Genomic DNA, 12139 nt, shown 5'->3' with positions numbered 1-12139 from the left:
GAGGGAGGAGGCTAGTCCATGGATCCAGTCAACAGAGGATAGGGAAGAGGTGGATGGGTCAGCAAGCTAACTGTTCAGAGAAGGTGGGTATTAGGAACTTTATTGTTTTTAAAATGTGTGTCTGCGCGAACTACTTAAAATATGAACAGGTATGCAGCATAATCTCACTTTAATTCAGGAAGAAGAGGACGTTTGTGACTGTGACTCCGGGCTCACTTGGCAGAAACACCCCCTGACTCTCCACCTCCCATCGCAAAATGTAATGCCCGTAAAAAGGGTAGGTGGACGCAGTGTTATATAGAACCTGAGAGCACGATTGAAAATGAAAACTAGATATAGTATATGGTATAAACTATGCACCAAAAAGTGTGATATAAGATGAACCGGGGCGTGAAATATAATATGCAATACATTGTGCACAGATTCATTGGAGAGCGCGAGATAGCACAGGCACTAGCGCGTGCTATGCGATAAGCGCCTTGGAGTGTAATATGCACAGGGCATTGTTGTGTAACCTAACTAGTCTCTAAAGTTATGTGCTGGGGAGTGTAACATTGCATATGCACTGTGACAAAGATATGGATCCCATATTGTAATATGTATGGCATAGCACTGTGCGATATAACATAGGCATCGAGGAAGGCACGTTAGATGGGGCAATATAACCTGTGCGAAGGCAAGTGTGGCATGACATATTCACGAGGTGGTGTTACAGGGCACATGGGCTAGAGAGTGTCATAGCATACGCACTAGCTGGTGGAAAACCGCACAGAGGTGTGTGGCACTTGGCGTGAACTGGTGGGTGTAACACACCATTGGGCTCAGCCAGGAGCACGCTGTGACTCTCAAGGGAGGTTCTTCTCCTTTCCAGAGAGTAAAATAAAAAGTATTACACATCCAGCGGTGGATGTGTTTTTTATTAACCGTGAGGGGGGTTTCTTGCATAGTTTGGTCTAATTTTTGTCGAATCCCCTTTGAATGGCTTGGTGTGCGTGTGTATTAAATGTGCCCGTCAATAGCTACCCATGTTTGTATAAATAAATGACAAGGGTGTCTACTTGGAGAGTACCCACCGGCGGGGGCGCCGGGATTAGGCACGGTAGGGCGTCAGACACGTCAGAGCTTCACTAGCGGTGTAAATACATTCCACGTGGATTCATTGTATGCATAGTCACCTTTTAATGAATATCACGCAAATCGGCATGATGATAGGCACATACAGTTTGTTCAGCATGTCCTAGGTGTTTCTATAAATATATATTTTTTAAAATAATAAAAAACAAAGGCCGACCCTGGCGGATGGGGTCCCCGGGGCCATAAGTGGCCTGAGGAGGGGGGAAACGCAGCCCCCCTCCTAAAGATTTTTTTTTTAAAAAGGCCATGACCCGGGGGTTGGGATCTCGGGGCCGACTAAGTCCTTGGGAGGTCAAATTTATTTTTTTCAACAAAAAAAAATTAGGGTGCAGGCCTTGGGGGATGGGGTCCCCAGGGCCAATAAATTAGAAAGAGAAGGGGGGCCACACTGCCCACCTTCTTAAAAAAATTAAATAAATAAAAGACCGGCATCGCGCCGCAGGCCACGCACCTCCTTGCAGCACTCTGCAAACGTGCCCCCTGGCCAGTTGTAAGTTGGGGAATTAATTCCCCTTCAATACTGAGGGTCCCTGAGGGCCAACTAGCCCAACAGGTATCTCCAGTATGCGCCAGGGAGCTGCGTTGCAGACAGGTGTTCTGAGGCCATGCCCCTTTTTACACCTCTATGCAACACAGCTCTGTGGCGCTTACTGGACGTACCTAGTGGGCTAGTTTGACCCTAGGTACCTTAGGATTCAAGGGGACTTAATCTCTCAACTTAGAACGGCCACAGGGCGCGTTTACACAGTGGTAAAGGGAGGGGACGGTCCTGAGGTGACTTGTGCAAACACGCCCTGTGGTGCATTTTAAGTTGGGTAAATAATTCCCTTTCAATCCTGAGGGACCCTGGGGGCCAACTAGCCCACCAGGTGCTTCCAGTAAGCGCCACTGCTCTGCGTTGCAGAGAGGTGGTGCAGGCCGTGCCCCTTTTTACACCTCTCTGCAATGGCGCTTTCTGGACGTACCTAGAGGGCTATTTTGCCACTAGGGACCCTCAGGATTCAAGGGGACTTAATCTCCCAACTTACAAAAAAGGCCACAGGGTGTGTTTACACAGTGGGGAAGGGAGGGGACGAGGCCTGAGGTGACGTGTGCAAACACGCCCTATGGCACGTTTTAAGTTGGGGAAATAATTCCCCTTCAATCCTGAGGGCCCCTGGGGGCTAACTAGCCCACCAAGTGCTTCCAGTAAGTGTCACTGAGCTGCGTTGCAGAGAAGTGGTCCAGGCCGTGCCACTTTTTACACCTCTCTGCAACGCAGCTCTGTGGTGCTTACTGGTGGTACCTAGTGGGTTAGTTGGACCCTAGGGACCCTCAGGATTCAAATGAACTTAATCTCCCAACTAAAAACGGACACAGGGCGTGTTTACACAGTGGTGAAGGGAGGGGACAGGGCCTGAGTTAACATGTGCAAACAAGCCCTGTGGCGCGTTTTAAGTTGGGGAAATAATTCCCCTTCAATCCTGAGGGACCCTGGGGGCCAACTAGCCTACCAGGTGCTTCCAGTAAGCGCCACTGCTCTGCGTTGCAGAGAGGTGGTGCAGGCCGTGCCCCTTTTTACACCTCTCTGCAATGGCGCTTTCTGGACGTACCTAGAGGGCTATTTTGACACTAGGGACCCTCAGGATTCAAGGGGACTTAATCTCCCAACTTACAAAAAAGGCCACAGGGCGTTTTTACACAGTGGTGAAGGGAGGGGACAGGGCCTGAGTTAACATGTGCAAACAAGCCCTGTGGCGCGTTTTAAGTTGGGGAAATAATTCCCCTTCAATCCTGAGGGACCCTGGGGGCCAACTAGCCTACCAGGTGCTTCCAGTAAGCGCCACTGCACTGCGTTGCAGAGAGGTGGTCTAGGCCGTGCCCCTTTTTACATCTCTCTCTGCAACGCAGCTCTGTGGCACTTACTGGAGGTACCTAGTGGTCTAGTTGGACCCTAGGGACCCTCAAGATTCAAGGGGACTTAATCTCCCAACTTAAAATGGCCACAGGGCGTGTTTACACAGTGGGGAAGGGAGGGGACGGGGCCTGAGGTGACGTGTGCAAACACGCTCTGTGGTGCATTTTAAGAGGTAGTTTTAATCCCCTGCCCTATTATATACTAGGGGCTTACAGAGGAGGTCAGGCTAATCACAGGGGGACCCCAACGCATAGTGTTCCCTAGTGTATGTAGGTGTTTTCACTATATTCTGAGTGTCTTTTAACATAGCACTGGCTCTAGGACTGGTTAGTCAGACTCAGTTACCACCAGTATCCAACTGAAAAAGTTGAGGGTACAGGATGATTTTGCAACAAGGCTTCTTTCTACTCTTCTGTTTGTTCTTTCTGCACGTTATCCTTCTTCCTGCACTTTTCTTCGTCTTTGAGGACTTCTGTTGCTTCTTTCTGCATTTCTTTTTTTTCTTTCTGTGCGTTTTTTCTTCATTCTTCACATGTCCTATCTCTGTAGACATAGTTAGAAATTAGCATTTAAAAAACCTTTGATATTCACTGAAAAAACCATAGGTTTAAGGCACATTATAGTTAGGAATTAGCATCTAAAAAACCTTAGAAATTCACTGAAAAAAACATAGGTTTCAGGGGCGTTATAGTTAGCTGGACTTTTCACTCGTACAAAACCATTGAAATTCCCGTGTTATAGTTAGTTCAGCTAACTATAACTTGAGCGCCCGCAATGCACTGCTGATGACGTCACATATTACATCACTCATGACATGGTCAGTGATATCACTCATGACATCACTGATGACATCACTGATGACATCATCCTTGTGATAGAGTGGCAGACCTCCTCTCCCCCTAATATAACCTTTGATACACACATTCAAAAATAGAAACTAAAATTTTCAAAACAATGGACATACCAATACCAGTTACAACAACCTATTCAGTAATTCTAAGATCCACATATACATCCACTCATTCACCAACAGTCCTATACAGTCACTCATACATGTACTCACTCATCATATGTACTCATACACCTATACATCCTGTTACACAATGCTACTCATCCATAGAGTTACTCACATACATAGTCACTCATGCTAATAAAGAATCAAACATCCATTTACGTGCATATACAGTTATATACACACCACCACACTTACTTCTACAGAAACTTACACATACTTTGTCTTTTAAACACTCACTTATAGAAACACATACTTATTCATACAGGAACTCTTTCAATCTCTCACATATACTCACTTACATACACCAATAGTCACATATACTAGTTTAAAACATATGTAGTTTCTCATAAAGACACTATTGAGACAGTCATTCACTCACTAACACACCCATGCACACACTCATCCACCCATACAGTCCTGCACACATGCTGTCTTCAACACATACAAACAGTGAGTCACTCATTCATGCACCTATGCACTACGTAATACCCCCACCGAACCATACAGACACTCAGACACTCATACTGATACTCAAAAAAACAACTAATAACCTATATAGACACTCATGTAGCTACTCACCAACCCATGCTGCCACTTATACACAAAGTGAGAGATAGATACAGATATTTACATATTTAAACATTACTCACTAAGCCATGTGTAAAGATCTTCCCCAACACAGAGATTGTAATTGGTAATCTTTATTTGTAGTACATAGAATAGATACCTCCAGCTTGATCTTCCAGCTTTGCAATCCTAACCATCCCACTTCAAACATCAACATTCTACTCTAGCACCAAGCCTTACATTCTACTTATGCAGTGAACTCTACACATCTTCCCCCTTGCATATATTACATACATAAATTGAATAAGGAAATAGCACTTTATACATCAAGAAACGAACCACATTAACACTTGTGGAATGAGATTAATCATGCACAATCTGATCAGGAGCACGACATTTGGAAACATTTCCCGTACTCCAAGCGGAACCATCCATCAAAATAAGAATGTTCTTTTTCACCGCCCTAACTTGCACAGGCTGTGAAAATTTGCTTTCTCCTTTGATAACATTTCCCCCACGTTTAACAGCCACCCAATCTCCAGCCTTTATGTCATGATCTTTAACACCTTTCCTGATATTATAATGCCACGCTACAGTCCACTGTTGTTCCACAACATCGTTCTTGACTGCACTACGATCAACCCACACACACTCCTTATTCTTAAGCCAACCTGGAATCTCCTTCACACCCGGCTCTCGTCCTTTAAGAGAGATAAAAGGGGAAACACCTGTCACAGAGTGTGGTGTAACTCTATATGACCACACTAATTTATTCAGTTCATCTGACCACGACAAACCATTGGAAATAGAGAGTTGTATATTCTCCATTATCAACCTATTGATCCTTTCTACTTAATCATTGGCTTGTGGTCTGAATAATGCAACTCTCTCCTGCTTGATTCCCATTTTGGAGAGGAACTTCTTCATTTTGTTGGAAACTAATTGAACCCCATTGTCTGACACAAGTGTTTTTGGCATGCCTTCATTTATGAACACTCTTTCCATGAATCCAAACACTTTTTCAGTTTCAATGCAGTCCGTACTCTCAACAACAAATAATTTAGAGTGATAATCCACCAGAACCATTAAGAACTTGCTCCGAGAGCCAAGCTTCATAATGGGACCCAAGAAATCAATCGCCAGTCTTTCCCACGGACGACTGGGAAACTCCGGACATGCAAGTGGTTGTTGCCTCACAATTTTCATCTTATCACTCCTAGCACACGCATAACAATCCTTGACAAGCCCTTCAACCTCATTATCCATGCCCGGCCCCCAAAACGACTGCCGGACACGTCTTTCGGTCATATTCCTACCCAAGTGACCTTCATGAGCTATATTTATTATCTTGCGTCTAAGACCATCTGGTGGTACTAATTTATTCCTCCTCCACAACTTCCCCTGACTTACACTCAACTCCGTCCCTACATTCCAAAACCTTCTGAACCAAGTGTCTTGACCATAACTCTCTAAGTTAAAAATAACTTCTTCCATTCCTTCCAAGGAATGGGAGGGTCACCAGGTGTTGGAAGAAAGGAAGGAGGCGCTGCTAAGCCCTGATCTGCCATAATAATAATAATAAAGAAACCCAATAAGCTTATTCTTACCTTATTAATAATAAACTATCACAATAAGCTTGTCTTTCACCTGGGGAGAAAAAAAAATGGTTAGCAAACAATAAAGGTTTGTAAGTAGCAGTTGAAGCAGCACTGTAAGACGATGAAAACTGTGAAATGTTTCCCAACTTGTTAAAATGGCCGCCGTGCGTGTAATGCGTCTTATTTTTATGGTTGATTGGGCACGTTCAGAGGAATTCTTCGTTGTCACAGTGCGCGCGCGCATGCGCTAAGGAGAGAAGCAGAAGTGTTTCCACGAAGACGAGGAGTGTTGAGTCGCGAGGAAACTCCACGGGGCGACTTCACGAGGGAAACCCAACGTAAGTTAAAAAATGCTTGCCTCAGGGGGCGTGGCTTGCGCGCCGCTGCGTGATGGCGGTTTGTGCCTGAGCTCTGCGCTGGAGCAGGAGTCAACGGAGGTTTTGCTGTCACCTCGGTATGCCCTGGTATTTTCTGAAGTGGGCCTTTTGGATATGAAGCTGCCAAGCTTGCCATGAGAGACTTTTCCTGATCTTTGTGGATGCCGGTGACCATATTTCGGGCAGTTTTAGGTGGCGCTCGGCGTTTTCGCGAGCGGCCGCCATTTTGTTTTTCCTCAAGAGCGACATGTTCTTTCTCCTCAACACGACGCTGTCACTGCTAAGGATTTGCCAGGAATGAGGATGGACAAGAACTGGTGAAGTTGTTCATATTTTCTACGTTATATTGCTCTTTTTATTTCTCTTGCTGCTTTTGCTGCCTATTATGACCATATTGTGTGGTTTTCGGCTGTTATACCTCTAGTCAGAGCGCCGCCATTGCCCTCTTATGAGGTCTTTTTGATCGTTATTTCCCTGCTTCATGGCTGTTTCTGGATGTTGGAAGGTGCTTTTTGTTATCTGCAGGACTTGATATTTTTGTGAGGTGGTCCCTCTCCTTGCCCTGGGAGACGCTATTATTTTTGTCCTTTGATGTGAGCGCGCTTTCCATTTTTGCGTGTTTCCTTTCTCTTTGCTCCTGCTAAGGTGGTGTGCTTTATGGCTGCGAATATGGGCCCGTCACCAAATGCTAAAGACGCTAAAGACTCTAAAGCGTCTCTTAAAAGGTCCAAACAGATATCCCCTAGGCCTGAATCTGCGCAAAAGGACCCTGGTGCCACTCTTGAGTCTATCCTGACGCGCCTTAATGAGGTCTATGAAATTGCGCAATCTACCAAGACTAACACAGATTTATTGCAAGTTGAGGTGTTAGCCATCAGGAATGATTTCAAGGCCCTTTCCCTTCGTGTTTCGGACACAGAAGCACGTATTAGTGGTGCAGAGGACTCCATGCAAAAGCAATCTAGATCTCTCTCACAGTTAGAGCGCTCCATGGCAGCATTGCGGAAAGACCTTACTGAGCAGGAGGATCGTAACCGTAGGTCTAATTTGGTCTTCCGGAGGATGTTAAGAAAGATGCATCTTCTATGATTGATTTCCTCTATCATTGGATTCCTTCCACACTGCAAATTTCTTTCCAAAGGGATTTTGAACTGGAACGTGCACACCGTGTTCCCACATTTCGCTCTAAATCTGCTACGCAACCTAGAGCGATAATTTTCAAGCCACTGCGCCATCAACATACAGAGCAAATTCTGGCTCACATGCGGAAGGTTAGGGTTGTCTCTTGGAATGGCCATCGCATTTCAATTTCTCAAGACTTTGCCAGAGACACGGTCATTAGGAGAAAGGGCTTTCTTAATCTTCGGAAGCGGTTAGCCGAGATGAATATTCCCTTCTCTTTCGCCGGCCCTTCAAAATTCCGCATTACTTTCAAAGGGCGTTCCAGAATCTTCGATGAACCTGCTGATTTGGCTTCGTTTCTGGATAATCAGTTGGAGTCGCAGATGGATCTTCAAATGGAAGCCTCGCTTGTTCCTGGCTCTTCTGGCACCTGAGACGTTTATACATACTACAATGTTCTTTTTGTCTTTGCCAGGTCTATTAGGTTTACTCTCTCTTAGATCTGCGTGATGGTCCTATTGTCCATTGTTCTGGAAGTGCTGTTGTGGTCTTATGTTTTTCCCTTCCCATCGATATAGTGTTGTGGTCTTTTATTGTCGTTAGTCCTTCTGCGCGATTTGTCCAATATTTCGTGGTAATGTTTCTTGATGGTTTTTATCCCACTTATGTACACCTGTTGTCTTTTCTACTCTTTTCATCCCCAATTTGTCCTTCTATATTGGTCCGGGTCCGTTTTTCTTCGCCCAGTGTAGGGCTTCTTAATTTTTTTATATTTGTATGTGGGTTTTGGTCTTTTATTTTTTCGTTTACGGTCTCTTTGTCTGATTTTCGTCTTTGGCTGTTTCGTATATCTGGAGTACGTCAGTGTTTATTGGTGTTTTTGATATATTGATTGACTATGTATTTGATTCATAGCATGTTTTTAGATAATTATTAATTGCTGTTATTAGGGATGATCTTTCTTCTCTGTATAATTCGAGATTATATTGGTTTTAATGTTATATCTTTGATCGCTTTGTTTCAATATTATTACTAACTGTCTTCTTCCACTAGATTGGAGTTCTATTGCTGTATTGTGTCTGTTGGGCTTATGCTCCTTTATCTTCATGCTCATATATTTAAGCTGTTCACGTTTCTTTTAGTATATTAAGTGTTTCGGATTCTATATATCAGTGGTCAGTTATTTATAAGCTTATTTATAGAATTTACATATTTCGCTTATTTATTCGCCATAGAGTTTCACTGACTGTTATCCTTATCTTTACTACATTCTGTTCCCTACTATGTTTCACTTCTCTCTTTTTTCTTTTTCTCTTCATAAATTTATCATAATTGAACCATATAATATTTTTTGTAATGTATTTCTTTCTCTTTATTCTTTTCTGCTCTTGGTGGTGTCTACTCTGGTTTGGCTACAACTATAGTTCGTTAGTTTTTGATTCATTTTTCACTAGTTCTTAGTGAGTTGAAGATTTAGATTACTGTTATGAGTTTCTGTTCATATCCTTTAGATGGTTCTTCTTTTTATTTACATATAATCAGCTATGTATTGGTCTGGGGTTAGATATGCTGATGGGTTTTACGCCTCCTGTTGTTTTCCTTGCTCTTTTTCCCTTGTTCCCCCTGATATGAACTTGGTCTCTTTTAGACCTTCCTTTTGGACTCTTATCTCTCTTTCTTTGTCTATTTTCTTGCTTTCTTTTTCCTCTTCTTTCTTCTTTTCTTTTCGGATTTCCTTCGTGGATTCTCCTTGTTTTGTGTGGCGGTCTAGTGTTTGGGGGCATGTCTTTTGGGAAGTTGTACTTCATATGTCATACATGCAATATCCTTTTTCTCTGTTGCTAGCGCTATGTCTGGTCTGAATATTCTCTCCCTTAATGTTAAAGGATTAAATCATCCAGTTAAGAGGACCAAAATTTTGGATTACTGCAAATCCCTTTCTTCGGATCTAGTCCTTTTTCAGGAGACAAAGGTCTCTGTCAAGGAGGCGTCATTTCTGAAGAGAGAATGGGTTTCTGATGTTGCGTGTTCAGATGCTTGTGGTAAACGTAATGGGGTAATTACTTTAGTTTCTAAACATTCTGGATTATCTATCATTTCATCTGAGCAGGATACAGAGGGTCGGTGGTTACTATCTAAGATATCTGATGGCAATGCGGTTCTCTTTGTCATGAATATTTATGCCCCTAACAAGGATGATCCGCTCTTTTGGAAAACAATCACCAAAAAGCTAAACAATACTCCTCACTCTGGCAATCTTATTGTAGGGGGAGACTTTAATTTACCAATGGATCCTATTTTGGATAGGAATTCTGCCTTTACCTTTCGTCCCCCTCAGGCACATAAACAAATGATTAATATGTGCTCTCTGACCCATCTCCAGGACGTGTGGCGTCTTCATAATCCCACTGGCAGTGATTTCTCCTTTTTCTCTTCCCCCCATTCGTCTTTTTCACGCATTGATTATCTTTTGGTTCACTCCTCTCTTGTTCAATCCTCCTCTTCTCCGCTTATCCATCCTATCCTAGTGTCAGACCATGCTGCGATGACGTTCACGCTTACGTCTTTTGCCCCTAGAGTAAGGTCTCGATCTTGGAGACTAAATACAGAAATCTTACATGATGATTCCCTGATTCGAGAGTTTTCTAATGATATTGAGACGTTTTTCCTTGAGAATGTCGGCTCAGTTAGCTCCCCTGTGGTCCTCTGGGATTCTTTTAAATGCACTTTCCGTGGACAGGTCATTCAGTGTATGTCAAGGAGGAATGCTGCCATTAAAAAGGAACTCACGGATTTAGCTGAGGAGATTAAACGTCAGGAATCTCTTTTTCGCGATTCTAAGAATAAGTCATATTTACAATCTATTAAAAATTTAAAGTACACGTACAATACCATAGTTACTAAGAGAGCGCACATTGGCCTGCAGGCTCAAAAATCTAAGAAGTTGCTGTTAAAAAATCGTGCGGGCAAGATTCTTGCAGCTACATTAAAGTTCCAGGAATCGTCTTATAAATCTTCCCAAATCTCTTCTATCACTGATCAACTTGGTACGAAAAAATTCCAGACCGCAGAGATCCTTGAGGTCTTTCGTGATTTTTATAATAATCTATATACCCCTTCTACTCAGGCTTCTTTTGAACGGTGTCAGGAATTCCTGAGGACGGTTCCTTTGAAAGCTGTATCGGAGGAAGATAATAATTCTTTGAATTGTCCGATTACCTCTGAGGAGATCATTTCCGCGATTAAAGCCACTCGTTCCGGTAAGGCTCCGGGTCCTGATGGGTTTCCAATTTTGTTTTTATAAGACCTTTCTTTCCGTGCTCGTTCCGAAACTTCAATTGGTTTTTGACGCTTTTATTAAGGATGGCTCGGTGTCTGGCTCTGCTGCGGATGCTACTATTGTAGTAATCCCGAAAGAAGGGAAAGATCATTCAGACCCCAAAAATTTTCGCCCTATTTCCCTTCTTAACATGAAAGCTAAGATTTTTGCTAAAATTCTAGCCAGACGCTTAGAATCCTTTATTCCTCAATTGGTTCATCCTTCCCAAACAGGCTTTGTGAAGGGTCGTCTTGCACGTGATAATATCCGTACTTTCTGTCACATTCTCGGTGCCGCCAAGCGTTCCAATCTTCCGGCGGCGGCCTTGGCCCTTGACGCTGAGAAGGCCTTTGATAAGGTCTCGTGGCCTTTTCTTCGTGCCGTTTTATGTGCGCATAACCTTGGTGATTCCTTTATCCGTATGGTGATGTCTCTGTATTCCCGACCTCGAGCTAACATAAGAGTGAATGGAGCTACGTTGTCCTTTTTTAATCTTTGCCAAGGTACGAGACAAGGTTGCCCTTTGTCCCCTCTTTTATTTTTGCTATCCATTGATCCTCTTCTCAGAATGATTGATGCTCATCCAGATATTAGGGGGTTTTCTTTTGGACCTCATCAGCCCAAAACAGCTGCTTATGCTGATGACGTTCTCATTTTTTCAGAAGATGTTGAACGCGCTATCCCTGCTATTTCTGACACAATTTCTCTTTTCTCAGAGGTTTCAGGTTATACCCTGAACAAAGATAAGACAGAGATGTTCCCCTTGAATGCCTACTGTTTCTCCTCTCATATGGGGTCGGCGGGTTTTAAGTGGCAATCTAAGCAATTAAAATACTTGGGTATTTATTTTTGTTCCACTCTCTATGCTACGGTCACTTATAATGAATCTCAAACTATTCTTAAGGTGCGACGTCTTCTAGAGAATTGGTCCCCGAAACATATTTCTTGGTGGGGCCGACTCCAAACTCTTAAAATGATGATAACACCTATTATTAATTTTGCTTCCTCTATGCTTCCAGTTCAGTTCTCTGATGCCTTCTTTCATGAACTTGATTTAATGACTTCCAAATTCTTATGGAATGACAAAAGGGCTAGAATTGCCTATAAATT

The 12139-nt window shown here is 43.2% G+C and overlaps 1 protein-coding gene across 2 annotated transcripts in view; it reads right to left on the bottom strand.

The window, feature by feature from the left end:
- The window catches only part of NCAM2 (neural cell adhesion molecule 2), a 1313898-nt gene that overhangs the window by 85331 nt on the left and 1216428 nt on the right, over positions 1 to 12139 (bottom strand). The gene's annotated exons all lie outside the window — the stretch shown is intronic.

The sequence above is a fragment of the Triturus cristatus genome, chromosome 8, assembly GCF_964204655.1.
Source record: "Triturus cristatus chromosome 8, aTriCri1.1, whole genome shotgun sequence".
Taxonomy (NCBI): Eukaryota; Metazoa; Chordata; class Amphibia; order Caudata; family Salamandridae; genus Triturus; species Triturus cristatus.
This window is presented reverse-complemented; position numbering and strand designations above follow the sequence as displayed.